The sequence below is a fragment of the Drosophila mauritiana genome, chromosome 2R, assembly GCF_004382145.1.
Source record: "Drosophila mauritiana strain mau12 chromosome 2R, ASM438214v1, whole genome shotgun sequence".
NCBI classification, from domain to species: Eukaryota; Metazoa; Arthropoda; class Insecta; order Diptera; family Drosophilidae; genus Drosophila; species Drosophila mauritiana.
The window spans coordinates 18389326-18409453 of record NC_046668.1 but is presented as its reverse complement, the minus strand read 5'-3'; the positions used below and the strand labels follow the sequence as shown (position 1 = coordinate 18409453).

Here is a 20128-nt window from a genome sequence, read left to right as displayed (position 1 = left end):
ATTACGCAGCAAAAAAATGTGGTAAGAAAAAAAAACTGTCGGAAACCGGAGCGGAAAAGTATACAAAATGAGCTGGGAAGCACATGAATCAAAAATGGGCATGTTATTTCCATGTAATTTGGCAAAAACACTCTGTCCGGTGAATGTGTAAATGTATAAATGAGTTGTGAGAGAGTTTTGGAAAATGCCTTTCCAATTCTGAGATTTGCTTTTGCCACACACGTGTGGTTTGATTGCCAACTGTGGATACACGAAAGCTCAGGGAAATGGGAATTCTCCCAATTCTGCAAAAATGAGTGTTGAACAAATTTTAAATTTATTGGATTATAGATCTCTTACAGCTTTTTTAACCATTTAAGCAGTGGAAATATATTATCATGTTATAGTTTTTACCCAGTAGATCTCGTCAGGGTCAATGTCTTCCTCGACATCCATGAATGAAAGTTCGTCTGATTAATGGACGCCAGTTTGTGAGCGATATTAGAACAATTAATTAGCATTTGAGCTGACTGGGACACACTTTCGGCCACAATATTTTTTGCGCTTTCCCTGGCTACTTCGACAGAACCCCCATATCTTCGGCAATGTGGCCCGAAAAAGTGCCATAAACTGCGCGTTAACAACGACGCTTAGAGCGCGCCACTTCCACTGATATTGTGTGTATATATCTGCATGAATATATGTTTGGATTCATAAGCCATAATGAATTGCTTTTATGGACGGATCGCCCGCTGTGCCAAAAACCCCTCGGCTGATGAAGAAGTGACCATAGTTTCGCGTGTCCAATATTCCGACTCAAACCCGAGAAGTCTTAGACTCAGACTCACATTCAGATTCGGATTCGGATTTGGACGGCATGAGTAAGTGTTTTGCTTAATTGCCTATGGCTTATTAGGCACCATAGGCGAACGGCGGAGAATAGTCAAATTAATTTTGATAGAGAACCGAAAATGAAAGAAAAAAAGTATCGGAGATTTTGGGTCTAATGATGATGGCGTTACAAATTTCGAACTGCCTGCATTGACCGGACCCACAACAATTACAATTCCAAACTTTTGTGCGCACACAAAAGAATCTCGGTGGTGGCAGTCGCGATCGAACAATGCAGAATCATTAATTAAATTCACCAGGGGCCAGGGCATCCGATCAGAAGTTCACTGCAGCGATGGAGGCCGCCGATATGGCGCGTACCTTCATATCGGATCGTTGAACCTGGAAATTAGCACAGGAAGCCGGGGATAAGCTTTATGCCCCGGCTAGGTGTTAACTATAAACCACACTTGTCTGGCCGTATTTACGACTTCCCCAACACACTCGGTGCCTTCGAGCGTAATTGCGCAAGACTTGGTCGGGCTGAATATTCTTGAAGATATTCGGCTTTGCATCATTTTTCAGGGCAACTCCAGTCCCAGCTCCGTACAATTAACCCACGAGCAGCAACTATCTTGTTACCTGACGCGTTTTTATGATTTCTGCATAAAATTAAATCGTTCTTGCAACGATTGCCCCTCGTCCACAAACGCGTTGCCAGCCCAAGCAGAACTAGTTTCTCTGTTTCTTCGCGCGCTTCTTGCCTTAATAATTTTTACTTTGGTTTAATTATAGTTTTGCGCTTAATAAATTTTCGCTGCCTGCCAAGAACAGAACCTTGTCCCTGCCCCTTAACCCTTTCAAAATTTACTGGCTAGCAGGCAACAGCTTTGAAAATTACATTGTAACAAGCCGTCAAGGAGTTGAATGCGCAGCTAAAGCTAGTTAACGAGGAAAGGGTTAATCACTTAGACTAAACTTCAATTGTTTATTAATCAGGAGAAAAGCCTTCGGTACATACATTTAACTCATTGTACTAATATAATATTAATAATAATAATACGTAATAATACGCCTTTTAATTACAGCTGATCAATTAACTGAAATCAATTTTTTAATTTCCCTTGAGCTGATCCTCTTCTGTTTCCCCAATTTCCATATGCTTCACATACTGGCCATTTTCCATGTTTTAACCGCTTGTTTGTTTGCATTTGCATAGTGCTTGTTTTTGCTCGGTGAGCGCTTTCATTATTCATTGCACATTTTATGCTTCATTCACTTTTTCAATTAATTAATAATCATCATGCTAATAAGTTTTTTTCTCTCTATCGGACTGCCGATTGTTGTTTGTTTTTGTTTCGTGTGTGTTTCCCTTAAGCCCGCCCACCAATTTACGTGTTAAAACACGGTCATACATTAACAACAACATCCCATTACATCCGAAGATACGCTCTGCACAATTAAATTTAATTTAATTGCTTGTCAATGGCACGTCTTTCCATATGCTAAAGGCTTTTTTGCGTTTCGTGTTTTTTTTTTATACCCGCCCTTTCATGTTTGTAATTAATTTAAATTTTCCTGCCGAATGTTTGTGGATTTATTTAATGATCGAGTGCATCTCACTTCCCATCTGCCGGTCAGAGTGCATTAGCCTTAGTTCGGCCAAATGACAGGCAGTACAATCACATGGAACAACACGTTTTAGCTGCTTGTTTTTATGGGCCCTGCTGCTAGCACACAAACGGTAGACATGGCTAATAAAAACAACCTAAATAGAGCATAAACTGCAAGCTAGAATGCCGACCAGACCAAGACGTGACCAACTTGCATGCTGGCTGCATAAAAAGTAGAAAACAAACACATTCGTATCGGACGAAAAATCTGGGAAAAGCAATGCGAACTCGCCACACTACATGAAATTTCTCATTGAAGTGCGAAACTTCGGCGGCATTGCCCCAGAACGAGGCGCCGCCGATCGGAAGTACGCGCTCCTAACATCCTGACCCTAAACCGATCCTGAACCTGAACCTAGGGTGCGATCTGGACTTCCTAATTAACAAAAACAATGCACATGTGTGATGTATGGGGTCCCAGGGGTAAGACCAAGGTACACCTACAAAAATTGGATGGAACTTCAAGGTCAACAATCCTAAAGGGATAGAGTAAAATGGCATGTTGAATTATCTCTTTTTTCTGTGTACTGCAAGCCGCCCCCAATTAAAATTCATGAACTTTTACGCACATTTGTCAAGTATTTTCTTGGGGGGTGGGGACATTGGGGAGTGTCAGGCGACTTCCCTGGGGGCTGTCTAATTGCAGTTGAGCTAACGAGCTGCGGGGTTGATGGACGTCTGTTTGCCGACCTCATCGAGGAGCTGGTGCACTTTCAAGGGCCTCACGCATAAACGAAAAATTTTCTTAATTATTGCATTGATTTACATTGCAGCGTGAAAGGGGCTGGCCGTGTTCCGGTTGCTGTGACATGGCAGCCACTCGAGGACTGCGTTTTGTCGCCAGTGGTTCAGAGTTCAGAGTGCACCAAGAAAAATGGGTATTTTGATTATATTATCATCGAAAAGCAAGGATCTAATTTGATGGGCTAAACGTGGGGACTTAATCATGTACCTCCGAACTTTATATCAGGATTTAAATCATTATATTTGGCTTATTTTGTTTACTGATTTATTGAATTGAATGTCTCTTCTTTTCTCCAAGTGCAGAGTGCAGTGCATTGCAGCTGAGTGAAGTGGCTCTCGTGGCAACTGGGCTCTGCCGTTTCGCCAGTCCGGGATGGATGCAATCGAAATTTTGTGTCCGTGCGTGCACGAGTTGTAGTTTGTGGTGGCTGCCACTCGTCATCCCCATTCCGATCCTGGTCCTCAGCCTCATTCTCGCTCTCATCCATTCAGCTTCATCCTCGTCGCCATCCGTTCGGACCACTCGAGGGTCCTTTACTTTGACAATGGCACTGGCGAGCTAGCAGCAGCAATCGGTGGCAGCTGGCACGTTTGGCGGTTGAGTGCCACGCCTTGTGCCCTCCGCCCGCTGACCTCGTGCCCCCATCATTGGCAGAGCCATAATTATGATTAAAGTCAGCGATTTGACTAAATTCCAAAGATTAACACATTTTCACAATGACACGCCATTCGGGCAGAACGTCTCTAATGTGACCGCAGCACGAAATAACTCGGAAAACATTAGATATAGTATGTGTGGAAGAATATTAAACGAATTCGAGTGCTCTACCTACATAAAAGTCTGCATGTTCATCAACGGTTCATATTTTAAACAATTATGGAAAAAAAAAACTTGATTGGCACCGTCGTAAATACTTAATTCAGATTTTCCTTTTTGATTAGTTTTTACCAAGCATGAAGCCCCAACCTCATCACAAATCCGGTGAAGCCAAAGAAATGCACCTAACGATTTACTGACCAGCCCATTAAGGTTGTGGTTGGCAATTAAAAAATTGCATTGACCGCTGGGCCATCACATGCATGCTGTTTTGGTTTTGGCCTCACAAATATTAAATGGAACGATTGGCTCAAAGGTCCTGCCATATTGTTGTCGCCGTTGTTGTGGCACGTATGCAGAATATATAAATTTATATGTAAGTCGGTACAACGGAGCTCTGAACAGGGAAAACGAATAAATAACATTCCGAACATAATTCACAACATGCCAAACTACAAGCGACAACGACAACATGTTGCATTGTTAGCGGCGCATTGTGCCAATTGTTGCTGCTGCAAGTCCTTGTTGTTGCTGCTGTTGGTGTTGCCATGGTATTTATGCAAATTTGTAGCGCACCACAAAATCCACACAATGTGAGTGTTTTATTTATTTCCCTTTTGGCCGGCGCCCCAATCCACAGATTTTCGCTCTGTTGTTAAGTGTTCAAAAAAAATGGTCTTACGCTCTATATATTTATTTACAAGCCCCATTTTTTAGCCAATAACGAGACAGAACGTCCAAAACAAGTACCTGCCACACAGTTCAACTTTGAATCGGTCGAAAAACGTCAACAGTTATTCAATTTGCTTTCAGCTACATAATAAACTTGTTTGCTAATAACTGTATTAGCTCAATTTCCATGCCACATACATATACACACGTATGTATGCACGAGTTACTAATTATGATGTTGAAATATGTTCATGTCTTGTTAATTAAAATAAACATATCAGCGATCTGCGCAGACATTGCCGAACGGTTTGTTGTTTAATTGGCCCGATTTGGCAATCTCTTAGTTGTCAAGTATTTATCTGAAACTGTTTGGGCAAAAGGAAAATATACAAAGGCAATAATGTATATTGCAAATTTAAATACAAATAATTGTAATTGATAGAAATTATTTTCTGATCGAACACAAAAAGGCTAAGCTAGTCGGTAGCTAGTTTTAATATTTCCGCAGGGGTTACTGAAAGTGACCTGACGGAAGTGCACCATGTGGCAGCAACTTTCAGCGAATAAAATGCTGTGACGCATGCGCAAATTGCGAATTTGGTGATTGGTGGACCTGCGCATTAGGCTGTCGTAGATCCGTATTTTAACGTTTTTTAAAGGTGCCCCAGCTGATTATCGGCATTACTGGTGCTGTGTCTCTCGAACTCCGCCGTTGTCTACCCTAAAATTAAGTGAAAAAATCAATCACTTTCACTAATTTTAAAGTGATTTTTCCGAATGCGAGAAAATGGGGCTGCCACGGCTCGTTATCAAGTGTTGAAACGAACGCCGAATCGAGCGAGGCGGCAAGTCGAAAAGTCGAAAAGTTGAAAAGTCGGAAAACTAGAAAACGAGAAACCCTCGACGGCCTAATGACGAGACATTTGTCGGACGGCGCTGAAATAAAGAGATTTTTAACTCGGACCAAATAAAATTTAAATTAAACAGTGAAATCCCCTCGGCGAGAATACCATTATCAACATTAAAGTGCGGATTGATTAATTGCTGTCTCTTTCTGGTATGGGATTTTTAATTTGATTTCGGCCGATGTAGCTGCTGCTGTTGAAACGGTTCGTGGGCCGGCCGATTAATCAGATTGATAACACTACTTGGGCTCTTCTGCAGTCTAACGGCGTCTGTCATTGAGGTTTTGGGTTTCGCACTTCGAAATAATTTGCCAATCGTGAACGGAAGCGCGGCGCATGCGTCATGAGGTGGCAAAGCGGTAACACTCCCCATAGCCCTAGCCTCACCTGAATTCGGCCCCTTCTTCCTTCCACCTGCGAAGTCGTGCGTGCTGCAAGTTTAGGCCACTTTCGTGCTGGCGGATTCGATTTCAATTTTGGCCCAGACCAGCTTGCTGAAAATTTCTTATTTATTCTCATGTTAATTTCTTCTTCCTCGGGACTCGGCTTCGCTCCAAACTTGCGTGACTTGATCGTTTTGGCCAGATATTATTTTGTTACATTAAAAAATAATTACCGCATTTGCCTTTGCCGTACTTCCATCTCCCTCACCCCCATCCGACTATCTCTCTCTTTGCCCCGCGGGTTGATTTCAGTTTGATTTGCTCTACGTGGCCGAAATTGGTTCATTTTGCCAGCTTAACAATTTTGAATGCGTTGCTAATTTTTTTATTGCCACTTTGCTTTGATTGCACATTCGAATGGAAAACCGTCGACAGCTGCTGACATTGGTGCTCGTAATAGTAAAAATGTATTAGTTGCAGTTTTTTTTTGTTACTGCCTTTATTATTCAAGTAAGCTAATTTGGCACAAAAACTTTGATTCATTGCATTCAAGTACATTTTTAAAGCTTTGGTATTTAAAAGCCAAGGCAGCTCTGCAATTAGTATGCTTATATATTGTTCAATGAATTTCACAGATACTATTTTCTCGCATCTTTTCCTCAATGTTTCATAGAAGTTTTAAGCGTGGCACTCAGACATTCTTTTCGATTCTTGCAGCTGTACAAAGCCACTCCAGCCACTCAAAACAAAGCATAAAATCAACTTTAGCGACAAATTTTTCATAAACATAAACCCCAGCGCCATACATTTTGATGATTTTAATGGACAAAACTGCGCAAAATGATGGCCGCGAAACGTGTTGGAGCAGCGGACTCAGGCGGTTCTGCGGAATGTGTTGCCAGGCACCTTCTGCATTCTCCCGACCCCGGGAAACCAAGTCCCCCGTTTCATGCCCCTAAAATCCCCCTCGAGAACGAACGGCAATGTGCAGGCGCGCGCCCATTTAAAATGCAGCAAGTGTCACCATTGACTGAAACGAGGCGCAATAAATATATATGTGGAAGGAGCTGGAGCTGCTCGGCTGGCTATGGCCATGCCACACTATATACAAAGTGGCTCTGCTGGTCTTGGCCTGGCTTTATACGGGCAAGGCATGCGCTGCATATTGGCAACAATGCGGCGAAAAAGCGTAGTAGACTTTGCATGAGCGCCAAGAACTGGGGGAGCAGTAGCTGTCCTCCACCTCCTCCTGCTCCTCCTCTGTCTTCGTCTTGGTCTCGTCATTTAAATAACAATAAAATTTGATGACATGCCATGTTGCAGCTCCTCCTGGTGCAGCAGTTTCGATTTTCCAATGCCTGGCTGATTGGCTTCGCCTTTGGCAGCATAATAAAGACATTCGATGCCTTTTTAAGCGTTTCACTTTCGCACGTAGCCGTCGTCGTCGCCGTCAGTAAAAAGTTTGCAGCATGTCCGGTTGTAAAAATAAATATCGCCAAGTTCTCCCATCTGCTGCTGCTCCTGCTGCTGGTGGATGATATTGGGGGAAAGTTTAACATCGTCTAGACAGACTAAGAGCCCACCCATCTGGGTAACCACCCAACCACCCAAGAGTCAACCCACCCGACCACGCTTTCCATTTCATTAGACAATGCCAACTTTTAATTAAGAAATCGTGCTCCCTGACTCGTCGATATTGAGCTGCAATCTGTTGGAAAACAACTGAAAAGTTTAACAAAAACACAGTAGCAAATCGACAGACTTGCAATTAATCGCTGAGCAGGATGGCGAATTTTCTTTGTGTTTACTTTAAGTCGAGGCAAGATAATTGCCTTTACTATTGAACGAACTGATTTGCTGGCAAGTACCCAAATTATAACGACCAATATTGGCCATTTTCTTAGATACTTGCAATTTTTCAGTTTTCAATCTGACTTGTAATCACTAGCGTATTAAATTCCATTGCACTTTGCTGGAAAAGTTTACAAGAGTCCCTTGTATTAATTATTATTCGTTTAATATTTCTCGAGGTATTTATTTGAATACTTTGTGCAGATTTCTATACTCTCACAAGACTCACGTGGCTCACATAGCCTCGGTGACATATATCCGTACTTAACGAGATTTTCCACCTCAAGATTTGCAAGACTTATTATGCATTCCCCTACCAAACTGCTGGCTTTGTCTCTGCGAATCCCATCCAGCATTCATTGTGCTTTACGAGCTTGTTGTGGCCTGCTCCCACTGCAATGCATCTCCATCTGCATTCGGCATTCTGCATTCAGCATTCTGCACTCTGCCTGCCAGCTGAAATGTCGAACTGTTCTGTATGCCACACGGGTTTCCTGGGGGGAAAAGCTTTGAGGCAGTGCCACATCGGCTCCTCAATGGCTGACAAATGTGACTGAGTGTGAGTGTGAACAAAATGCACAGCGTCGTTAGAGGATGCAAACAAGTTTCGTTTTAGTTTCGTACAGGGGAAAAAAATACTTACTTATAAAATAAAAGTATATATTATATAGTTTTATATGATATGAAATACTAATAAAATACAAATAATAAGGATATAATTTTTACAATAAATTTAAAATCATTTTGCGAATTGCACTATTTATTTTCCAGTGTGTTATCTCGTTGCTGTCACCGACGAGGACTGTTTCAGTTGGTTTTGCTGGTGTTTCTAGTGTTTTTTAGTGTTGCTGGATCGCCGACGCTTTGTTTGAAATGTTGCTGACAAACCACTTGAAGTTTTTCCAGCTTCTACGCTCATTGGGGCCGCGTTTTTCCAACTCGCGCTGACGTATTTCATAAGAAAGGCAAGTGACAAGTCGCTTTCCACTTTACTTTACACAGTTGCCGAAATTATGCCGCCCAGACTCGTCTGTGGCATGGAAATGGGAATGGAGGAATAGAGAAAAGGTTAAAGTGTAAGTGGGGGAAAAACAAATTGTTGGCCATCCCAGACAGACTGGCTGTCAGAAGAGTCCCCCTTGCCCCGCAGACCCAACGATCAACCAAACAGGCCGTTCGCACTTGGACAAGTGTCGAAAACTGGCCTACTCCTTACCCCGTTTTTCTTATGAGTTCTTTCCATAGCCGGCCTTCAAACAAAAGAACAGAACTTTGCGTGGTGGTGTGCCAGAGAGATGATGGGATGAATTGGTGGAAAGTCTCGTTCTGCCCGGCGTTTTTCTTCTTGTTGCTACATTTCCACGAAAATTATTTCGAGTGCCCGCCCGGCCTGACAGCTGTGCTTCTCGGCCCGTCCGCTTTTTATTTCACTTCAAGTTTTTCCCCATCATTGGAGGCCTCTCGCCGCTGCCTTTAATAGCGATTTGCCGGCACGGCCAGGAAAATTCTTTGGAAAATATGCACATTCAAAGCGGTTTTCTGGCCCGCATTGCCTTTCCAGCGAAAGTGCGTGGAGCCATGTACATATAAACTTGGCCACCAATAACTCCTCCTATTGATAGGCTCTTTCTCGCAAACACACACACTTTCTAATCAATTATATCGCACTTATATGCAAATTTCGCGCCAGCCAACAAACAGGCAAACAAACAAATAAATCAATCAATTTCATTCCATTCAATTCAATTCGATTTCAATAAGGCTGCGAAGAGACCCCAAGGCACAATGAACCAATTTGAAAATCACCTTTCTCGCCTGCAAATTGCTTTGTCAGCTTCCCCCGGCCGTTCACTCATCATCATCCATCGCCTTTTGCCAATGGAAGCCGGTGAAGTGTTTCGCTTTCTGCCTAGTTAACAGCTTTTTTCCCTCTCTTAGCCCTGTCGAATGCTGAATGGCTGTTCTCGGTGCAGAAATGGTGAGCTAAAAACCCTATAGCTAGAAATAGCACGCACAACCTGCTCGATGGGCACAAAATTTCACATTCAGCTGAAGAAGAATTGGTAAATATCAAATTTCAAAAGTGAGCAATCTGGGAAACGGAAGTTGGCAAATGCGACCAGCTATTGCGCTACCTATGATCAATTAAAGTTAAATAGTTTATACTAAGAGTGCCATCATGAAATTCCAGTTTATTAGAAAGATTCTCAAAGTCCGAAATTATTAGTTTGTATGAAGTTCATTTCTTCCATGTATATTTAACAATGATTGTTATTTTATTTCAAAATGCTGTGCAAAAAATAGCTTTTGAGTTGAATATCAATAATGCCAATAATCTTTTGTTAGCTTCACATCCAATTGTTCGGACGACTCAGACCTGTCAAATAGTGTGGGCGAAAAGTTATATATTCTGACATGCGTGTCACGAAATAATCATTTTAATTCGAACAATCGCATTTGAATGCCATTACTCATCGATTGTGTGCACTTCTTAGAAACTTTCGTTGAGTCATTCGCGAGCGGCTCAACGAAATCCATATGCCGGACTTTTTGACTGCTGGCTGTGCATATAAATAAGTGCCTTATCATTAAATTTCAATTAAATGACAAAAATAAAACAAAAATGTTTTGACGCCAAACCGACTTTTCGGAAATTGTCTTTCGTTTTTGCTTTTGCACGGGTCTGTCTCATATTCCCAGCCTGGAATAAATATGTACATATATCCCCATTTTGCATACTCAACAATTGTGGACACCGTGGGGCGATGACAAAAACAAGGAATCGCGTTTTCCATTCAGTACCGCAGATTTCTTTGCCTCTCTGAAATCGGAAAACAATTTCTTGGCGCGTGTGTCTGAGTCTCCGAGAGCTGCAGATTTATTTTTCTTATTTTTTTGTGCAATACGAGGCTTTCATTCATGTTCAACAATTTAAATATGCTGCTGCGGTGTGTGCTTTTTTCCAGATATGTACATTTTTGATAGACAACCGGACAGATATGTAAGCCGGGCGCTAAATTTGATCTCTCGCGTTTTGGCACGAACTGTAATTGAAAATTTTGTATGTATTTCGAGGAAGCAGCTACAAAAGCATCAGCAACAACCCAACTTGACACTCGAAACACTTGGCTTTGGCTTTAGCTTCGGCTTTTCACGGATATCTGGCTGGGCTGGGGCAAAGCCTCAACTTTCTTGTCCGGTTACGTGAAATTTCAAATGTCATAATTTCTGACAGTTTGATAGTCGTACAGAAAAAACACGCGCTCCCACTGCCAGCATTCAGTTTGTGGTTTCGCTTGTGGGCTATAAGCCAGGTGGACCGGAGTTTTTGGCTCCAACCGTTACCAAAAAGTGTCCGACGAACAAAGTGACAAGTTGAATCACTGTGGTTCAATGGGTAAACTTATGCAATAAAAATCGAGTTAAATTGGTAAATGGCACTTATTGAATTCAATGCAATGCTAGATTTAAAGTATTTGATATGGAATATAATATTTCAATTTTTATTTATCTCACGTTTAAGTTTCGGTTAAGCAAATCCACTTACTTTAATTTCCCACTCAACGCCTCTAAACCACAGTCCTCAATTCTTTGGCTTCATTTCGTTTGCCAAAGCCGCTAAGAAGTACATAAGTGTTTTCTTAAGCCGTCTTAGGGCAACTATTGTGCTGGCCGCTGGCCTTTTCTGTAAGCCCACATATTGATTTGCTGGTCTGAGGCGGTGTCAAGCCTTTTGACCTTTCGGACCACACACAATCGGTTGGCTTTTAACTTCGTTGTAATGTTGCATAACATGTAAATTCTGCCCATGTTTTTAGGGGGTCTCCAACTATCTAACTACAAAGATAGTTACGTTTTAGGACAATTCTCGGAAGCAGGGAGTTAGCAATTAGGCTTTAGCCAAGGCTTACAAGGTTTTTTTTTAGTTACTTGGCGGACAGCTGTGCGCTTTTTGTTACATTTGAAACGAGAAAACACGACAAGTCGCTTAAGGAACTTGCTTCTTTAAAAAAACAGGTAACAGGTAAGAGGCTCAAAGAGCCAGGGCTAAGAAAATGAGTTCGAATGGAGCGAGAGAGTAACAGATCTTGGGGCTCGTCAGCCTGACATTGACGAAGTGGTTCTTCGAATGAAATTGTCATAATTTTTTCGGGGTTTCTACATGTCTTTTGATGCATACAAAGCGTTAATGTTGCCCACTTTGTCATACTTTGGCTTCAAGCCCGACAATTGAACAATTGATAAAAAAGCCTCAACAAAACCAAACCAACTTAACTCAACTAACGGTGCATGGGGAGTTCCCAAACCCAGAAATTGTTTTTACCTCATGACTCAAGCAGCTATCTTGTTTTAGGACTTAAAGTTTATTGGTATTCGGATTGTGCCAGTTTATTATTACATACTCAATGTAAGATAGCTTTTTTTATTTTACTTGTAAGATATGTTTGAACTTAGATAGTCACACTTATATCGCTTCAGTAATGTAATTAGCTGAACGTAGCTTATCAACTGCGGGTAAGACGACCAACGGTCGGATAATCTACTAAAGAGCTTGGGTAAGGCACGTCCATGGGCAACTATTATTCCCGCTATCGGTGACATCTGGCCAAAGCTGGATCCGTGAGAACTGTCGAGCTGGCCGAGATGTGCCGCTTTTTACGAGCACTCGTCTAATGAGGCGAAGGAACTTCCCCACACACTCGCTCCAGTTGACACTGACCGCAGATTCGTATCTCAATATTTAGGTTGCCTTACAAATAAAAGGCCGAAGACGACGACAACATGGGGCACTGGCACTTGGAAATCAAATAAATCAAAAGATGCGAAAACGGGCTGAAAACCCTAAGAGGCGACACTTTAGGCCTCGGTGGAAAGCTCTGAAAAGGCAACGCCAGATCTCAGCCAAATGATAAATGCCCGCTCTGTGTATCAAGTGTGAATTTTAAGTGAAAATGCTACATGACGGAAAATGTTTTATGCGCAATGCGCCAGAGTTGGTCTAAAGCGTTGGCCTTTATGTGGATTACGTGGGCCGAGCGGGAATCAGGCTCCGAATATGCCAATAAATGATTTTAATTACGTCAGGTCGGTCCATCAAACGGCTCACAGAATTCTCCATAGTTACTCCTACTCCTACTGTTTGCTCCAAGTTCAAACAAAAAAAGAGTACTTTTATGGCCATACTGCCACCGTTTGTAAAGGAAATGCGCTTGGGCCATAAAACCCACAAACATAAAACAAAACTCCGACATAAGCCAGCCCAAAAAGAGTTGAAGAGTAGCAGCAGCAGTAGTAGTAGGAAAAATAAAAGTAGAATTATGCTTAAATATATTTCCCGCTTAGTTAAATTCCATATAATTCCAAACCGATAGAGTCGCCGACTAGAGACCGCCGGGACATCGTAAAGAGTGCGAACTGTAAATCATGACAGTTTTTATTGCCTTCCCGAAATCCGACCCACTCTCTTCCATTCCCGGCATCCTGCTACCTGGTCTAGTACGGAAATGTTTAAGTAGACTTCGCTCCAGAAATAGAATTTCGTATTCGGATTTACTGGCCGGCCACTTTAATTGCCAACGCCTTGACACGAATCGTCGACGGGCTCCAAACGGGGGGCCTTCCATAAATCTGGCCAATAATTGCTTATGAAAAAGTTCATTGCATCGAGCTTAGCGCTCCGAGCTCAGCTCGGGCATTAGAAGGGGCTTACTTATCGGGCGAATTTATGATATTCTGTGGGCCGTTCAATTTACGGTCCGGATTAAGTCAAACGCCCTGGGTCACAAGTCCGTTTAGCTGGCAAAATGCTGCTCTGTTTGAAAATGCATGGCCCGTTACAATATTAATTACCAGACATTAGCAGCATCACTCAGCATTGAAGAAAAGTCGAAACTATCTGTAAACTCATATGTCAATGTCGCTAAATCCACTTGTCAGTAGGAACACAAACGTGAGAATCGTTCAAAAGAAAAACAGGGGGACTTGAACTGAAACTGAAACAAAAACCGAACAAAAGCCAACAACGGCAAACAGATCAGGCAGCGAGAAAATATTGTCAGGCAACATTTTTTAACCCCGTAGGTGTATCTATCTATCTGTGTATCACGTAGATGTATCTGCATATGCAGCTTGCACTATAGCTTTTTCTTTCTCTTTTTTCCACATATCAAGGGTCAAATGGGTATTTTGCGAACTTCTAATACTTGGTGTATTAACTTCGATTTTAACTTTAAAATTAAAATATAATAAAAAACTTTTTCGTCGTAGATTTGTGACCGGGACACCTGCGACATTTGAGGGCCGCTTTCTGAAAGACTTTTTTATGCTAAATACCGCCGCAGTTTATATTGATGGCAATCCGAGACACAATGCGCTGTGCCACCGATGCAGCCATCCATTTCTATAAATATATACGTGCTAAGTATATCTCACTCTCCTGGAGAAACAACGAAATGTGTGACAAAACACCACAAGGAATTTTAATCCCAAAATGATTGATAATCATTTGCACGAGCGGAGTCGCAACGAGTGAAAAAGCTCTATCACGTTCCATTTGCCTAGGTGTAAAGTCCATGGGGTATTATCAGAACCGCCCAACATCGTCTTCATCAGCATCTCCGGCGCAATCATCATCGCCATCCACATCGTCATCATCTCGGCTGGGCTTTGTTTGCTGCTAATGTTTGCACTTAATTCACCAGACAATGGGACACGGGAGTGGAGGTGGAGGGAAAAGCGTTTTCTTTTGGCTATTACCCATGGAAAATGAGTGGAGAACTGGAGGGATTGTGGCTGCCAGGGCGAAAAGTCTAAATTATGTCGTTGCCGCCTGACTGTTGCATAGGAAAATGCATCATTTTGTAAGCTTAAGAAAAGACGATGCGCTTTTTGTGAATGGGCAACGGAAGCACTGGAAGAAATTGGTGCTTAAGATAAAGGGATTCTTAAAAATGGAACTTTATGCAGCCTATCTCTGTCTTGAATTCTTATTTTTAAACTAAAGCGTTATGCTTACAATTTGCTTCTAAAAACATGTAAATAATTTAATAACAAGTGGTTAGTTGTTGTTTTTATTAATGTACCGTACTATATCGCTTATTTAAGTGATCGAATTGACGTTGCCTAACTATATTGTATAATTTTCCATTTTAAATTATTATTTGGCGGCTAACACCTCTTTTGTAGTCCGAATAGTATCCAACACCTCAAACTGTTTAGCCTGCGACAAATTTCCACTGTTCACTTCGACCTTACGATGAGTTGAAAATGTGACAAAAGCTGATTTAAGTCATAATTTATCATGATATGCGCTGGATTAGTGCGATGAATTTTACAAACGTTTATTTTTAACACCTTGCGACATTGACAATGCCAGCAGGTTGAATTGGAGTCCCTGGCTAATGTTTAAATTTATTGACTATCAAATGGTGAATGCATTGTGTGCACCCTGCCTACTGCATTAGTTTGTGCCACTTTCGAAGTCGTAACCGGCTGAAAGGAGGGATTATTGAGCTGCTGTAGGGGGAATACTCTAGTGGCAATTAAATGTTATAGGCTTCAGAAATGCATATCTAAATATCTCTTTCCATTTTGAGCCAAAAAAGCAGGACGTCTTGGCCTAAAGCGAGCCTTTCTGACAAATCAACCACGCCCAAAAGCAACAAAGTTGGCTGCGGCCAAAGTGTTTGTAATTGTTATTGCTGCAAACTCGTTCTTTCACTTTGGTCTGCAAGCGCGAACTTTATGGTTACACCTACCCAGCCATCCAGCCATCCAAACATCCCACCATCCGGAAAGCAACGGCAGATGATCACCTTGTGCCCCTCGATGCCGCCCTGCATCGGGTTCTAGCGGTAAAGTTTCGGCCAACCAGCCGCGCCCATAAAACAGCGACCACCTAATGGAAAGTGGCCAGCATGTGTATATATCCGCATTTTTCTGGGTGCAGTACAAGTTCAATATTAAGAAATTACAAGCCAGCAAAGCATTTTGCCCCACGCATTATGCGAAATTAATTTGCGTGTTCGGCAAATTTAATTCAATTTTTTTAACAGCTCTGGCCAACACGCGGATAACACGCCCCGAAACGAAAGTTGACCCACTGGAGGACTCGGCTATGCATCTTCTACCCATGGCGAGTACGAATTAAGACATAATAAAGCTGTCCCTCGGTCGAAGCCCCTTTTTTTGGCCCATCCGTCAAGATGGCTCCTCTGGGTGTTCGGAGCGTGTAATTCGCTCCAAACACCTTTGAGAACCCAGACTGACAAGAGCCCAGACTTGACAAGACGATTTTGGCTTAAACGCTGCCTTTTTGGGGGGTAATTTTTGGCCACAGAGGTCGACACACTCGCGAACCGCAAAATATCTGGGCCAAGTAAGTGGATGTGGATGTGGTGCCTGCTTGACAAACGAGTGTCATTTATCAAAATGTGACACTATTTGCGCCAAGTCATGTGTTAACTGCACTTTATTTTATTGTTATACCCTGTGTGGGTTGTCGGTGTATCTTGTGTGTTAACTTGGCCCAAAGGTTCATTCTCAGTTTCAGTCTCGGAGTCTTGCCATCGGTTCCTCGAGTGCTCTCATAAAATATATATCATAATTGAGGGTTATGTTGTTTTCTTTTCGCATTTTTCGGGTATAAGCCAAAAAGCATAGCAATCGACTTGGCCACCAGGATGAGAAATGGCCAGATTGAGATATGGCCATGTGAGGGAGAAAAATGCTGACTTCCACCCTTTGGGCCTTGTTTTCATCTCCGATTCCAAAAACTGATACTGCAAAGAGATTTTTCACAAGCTTACATATATCTATATCTGAAAATATATCAACCTAATAAGTTTTGGCTGCGAAGAGGAAACTTTGCCAAATACCAATGTCCCAGAAAAAACCTCTGCAGGTATAAACTTTAATTGAGGAATTTTGGGGATTTTATCCCCGGCATAAAAGAAGTAATTTTTTCCTTTCCAATTTGTGTTTTTTGGGCGCGACCGGCATTTAATGCCAATACTATAAATATTATGATTATGTGGCCCGTACATGAGCGCAGTTATACATTTTGCGCGTCCGCCGCTCTTAAAATGTTGTCTTTAACCGAAAAATAAAAAAAAAAAACGGAAAAAGCCAAAAACAAAAACCAAAGACCGAAAAGTAATTTCTTGCACGACATTAATTTCTTTTAAATTACGCATAATTGAAGTACGGGCACTCGAAGTTGATCGATGGTCGATACTCGAACAGAAACGAGTTGTCCGTACCCATTCCCTCCAAATGTTTTCAGAGGTGCGGTGCACAGCCCCGCCTTCTCTTCCGCCTCCTGCTCGTTGATCGCAGAGAAATTACAAAAATATTGCTCGGCCATAATAATTTAATATTTGTACGCGTTTTTCCATATGAGGAGGCCATGTTCTTGGGACAATCAGGCCGGCATTGACATTCGAATTGGACACCTGACAACAGAATATATCAAAGTCACTCCGGGGACTTTGCCGTAATTCGACGACTTCTTCTATTCCCCATTGAAGTCGATTTGATATTTGATTTGATTTTGTTTCACTCTTTTGTGTTCGTCGTGGGCTGACCTGTCAGTCAGTATGAAATTTCATATTGTAGTCGACTGGAGTCTCAGTGGTATTTAGCTTTATATTTGGGCCTGCTTTGGCGGCTTTGTTAGCGCGATAAGCGGATTTTTTATTACATCAGTTTAGTGTCACATTAGCGCTGTGCCGAAGTGCGCCCATGCATGCATTCAGCTGGGATCTGTGTGGGGGCGACAGATTTCTATATCGGAGGTATCCTATCCCAATGGTCATGGTCTTGCGTACTTCTCATACTTCTCAGCCACAACTCACAGCGATCAACAAGTTCTTCCGTCGACCCAATCTCAATCTGCATCAGGATCTGTGGCCCTGCCTTTGGCTCTTTGCCACACGTACGAGCTTGCTGCCACATCCATATCCGAGCAGGTCCAAGTCGAATCACATGAAATCTTTCGGGAAAACACAGAGGGGAACTTATGAATTTCTTAATTTTTCTGCAAAACTCACTCGCAGCGAGGAGTTGCCCTGATCTTTTTTATGGCATTTCGTTTTGCCGCGATGCTATCAGTTGGTTTTTGTTTCAGGTTTGGTCTTTAAATTGTCTCGAATCCAGCGGTCGGTCGGTGGGTCGATTCACCGCATGAATCATGAGCCAGTTAAAACCGAATTCCTAAATGTTCGCTTACGTTTCTTACTTTGCAGGGTCAACGTATTTGACACTTGTAACCTAATTTAATTCCTCGAAAGCAATAATTATCAGCACGTGAAATCTGCAGTTGTGAATTGTTGATCGCATTTACTGCTCTTTATTTATTGTATATATTTTATTTTAGCAGTAATACTTTGCGTTAAGCATCAGAATTTACGTAAGACACCCAAATGGTTATACTTGTGGGCTGTTGCTATTTTTTTGGATGGCGCACTGGATGCATTATAAGTTCAGTATGGCTGATTCTATACTACGGATTAATGGCATACTTTATGCACTATCAAATGATCCATTCTCAAAAGGCTATCATAGACTTAAATACTCGCGAATATAAAAAGGAAACTACAGGCTATTGGGTATTGGGCGTTTCGTTCATCCTCATGGCTTTTGTAACTGTGTTTCTGTTGATCGGAGCTATCACGGTAATTACCTATTAATCCTTTTTCACCTTCTAAGATATTCTTATTGTAGAGGAAATATGAATTTCTTTTTCTGTTTTTACTGGCGCAATTGCCTTCCTTTTTAGTGGAATCATTCTATCTGTTGACAGCCATTATATACGGCATAGAATTCGAAAGTTTTATAATATATCTTGTTCCCTTTGGTAAGTGAAGTCATTTCAATAATATTTCTGCGCTAATTAATCTTTCATTGGCAGGAATTTTAATTTACATCGATCTAGTTGTTTGCTCATATGTGTATGAACTAAAAAGTCTTAAAAGGATGAGATCTGTGTCACAATTTAACATAGAATATTGAGATCATTTTGCAAATTTAGAGTTTATTATAAATTTGTTCGGCGTCCAATGCTTGTGTATATATTTTTATACGACTTAAGATCAAATACCACTTTTTCCGGTAGAACACACAAAAGACAGCGATAAGGTTGGATGACTTGAGAGCAGGAAAACATGTCAAGAAATAAAAACAAAAATGATTTATCATAATGGGAGTTGGAGTCTGACTCGGGGTCCAATTCGGAATTGGAATTGGGGTTGGAGTCCGAGTTGGAGTCTGAGCTCCCAGCGACGTTGCCTAAACGGGCGATAACGGCCAAGACGAAGACCAAGTCGAGGACGGCATGCGGCTGCTGATGGCTGATGGCGACGAACGTGGAGATATCGGGCCAAGAACGGTGCGTCTGGATGTCAACTCTTCATATAAAAATTAACGAAATATAAATTAAAAAATATGCCCTACCTCTTCGCTGGGCGATGAAATAAAAACCAGAAATATTCGTTTCGGCTGCGCTCGTCCTGTGTACGCTTTTGGTTGTCTTCCCTTTACCTCCCCCTCCAGGCCAACAATTTACGAGTATGTCCCCTCTGGTTTCGAGTTACGCCTGCGCGACATTGTTGCTGCTACACAGAAAACAAAGCACTGATTTTCCATTTATATTACGTTCTAAAAAAAAAGGTTTAAGTCGGTCGCTTTAGAAGACAAATAAAGATTAGAAACTAATTCAATTAACTTAGGTTTTAATTTATGGTAACATATTAGTATTTTCCCCAGTGTAGGCCCCAAAAAAACCGACTTCACGAATTATGAATTGGCCGATGTCTGTCGCCTTATCGGTGGAATGCATCGCTGCGTTTAAGGCTTTATCTATGGGCCAGTGAGTTTTTATCTAATGGAGGCAGCTTCTACCCATTGATTGGGGTCCCGTTCGGGCTCCGATTTCATTTCTGACTTATGACAGGGCTGTATCTTCTCAGCCTTGCGCTCTGATAGCTTCATAAGTCGCGATAAGGCCGAATCCGAATCCGAACTCGAATTCAAATCCGACTGCGCTAATTGCTAGCAAAACTCCCCAGGCGCCATTGGAATCAAGGGATTGGCTCTGACAGATCTCAGGTGCCATACGCTGTATCACCTGCGTGTTATCGCCAGACAAATGCATTTTGCAAATTATTAACATATGTGGCGGCTGTAACACGACCGGCCCAACACCGAATAACAAACCGAGCGGCAGCGGCAACAAGCATGTGCAGATACAGATTCAGATACATTTGTATCTGACGC

At 42.0% G+C, this 20128-nt stretch overlaps 1 long non-coding RNA gene across 1 annotated transcript; it reads left to right on the top strand.

Annotated features, from left to right (window-relative positions):
* Window positions 1-18244: 18244 nt before the first annotated feature.
* LOC117138010 lies at window positions 18245-19255 on the top strand. Its single transcript, XR_004459173.1, has 3 exons — window positions 18245-18528; window positions 18578-18710; window positions 18765-19255. It is a non-coding gene; the product is annotated as an uncharacterized LOC117138010 (long non-coding RNA).
* The last annotated feature ends 873 nt before the right edge of the window (window positions 19256-20128 follow it).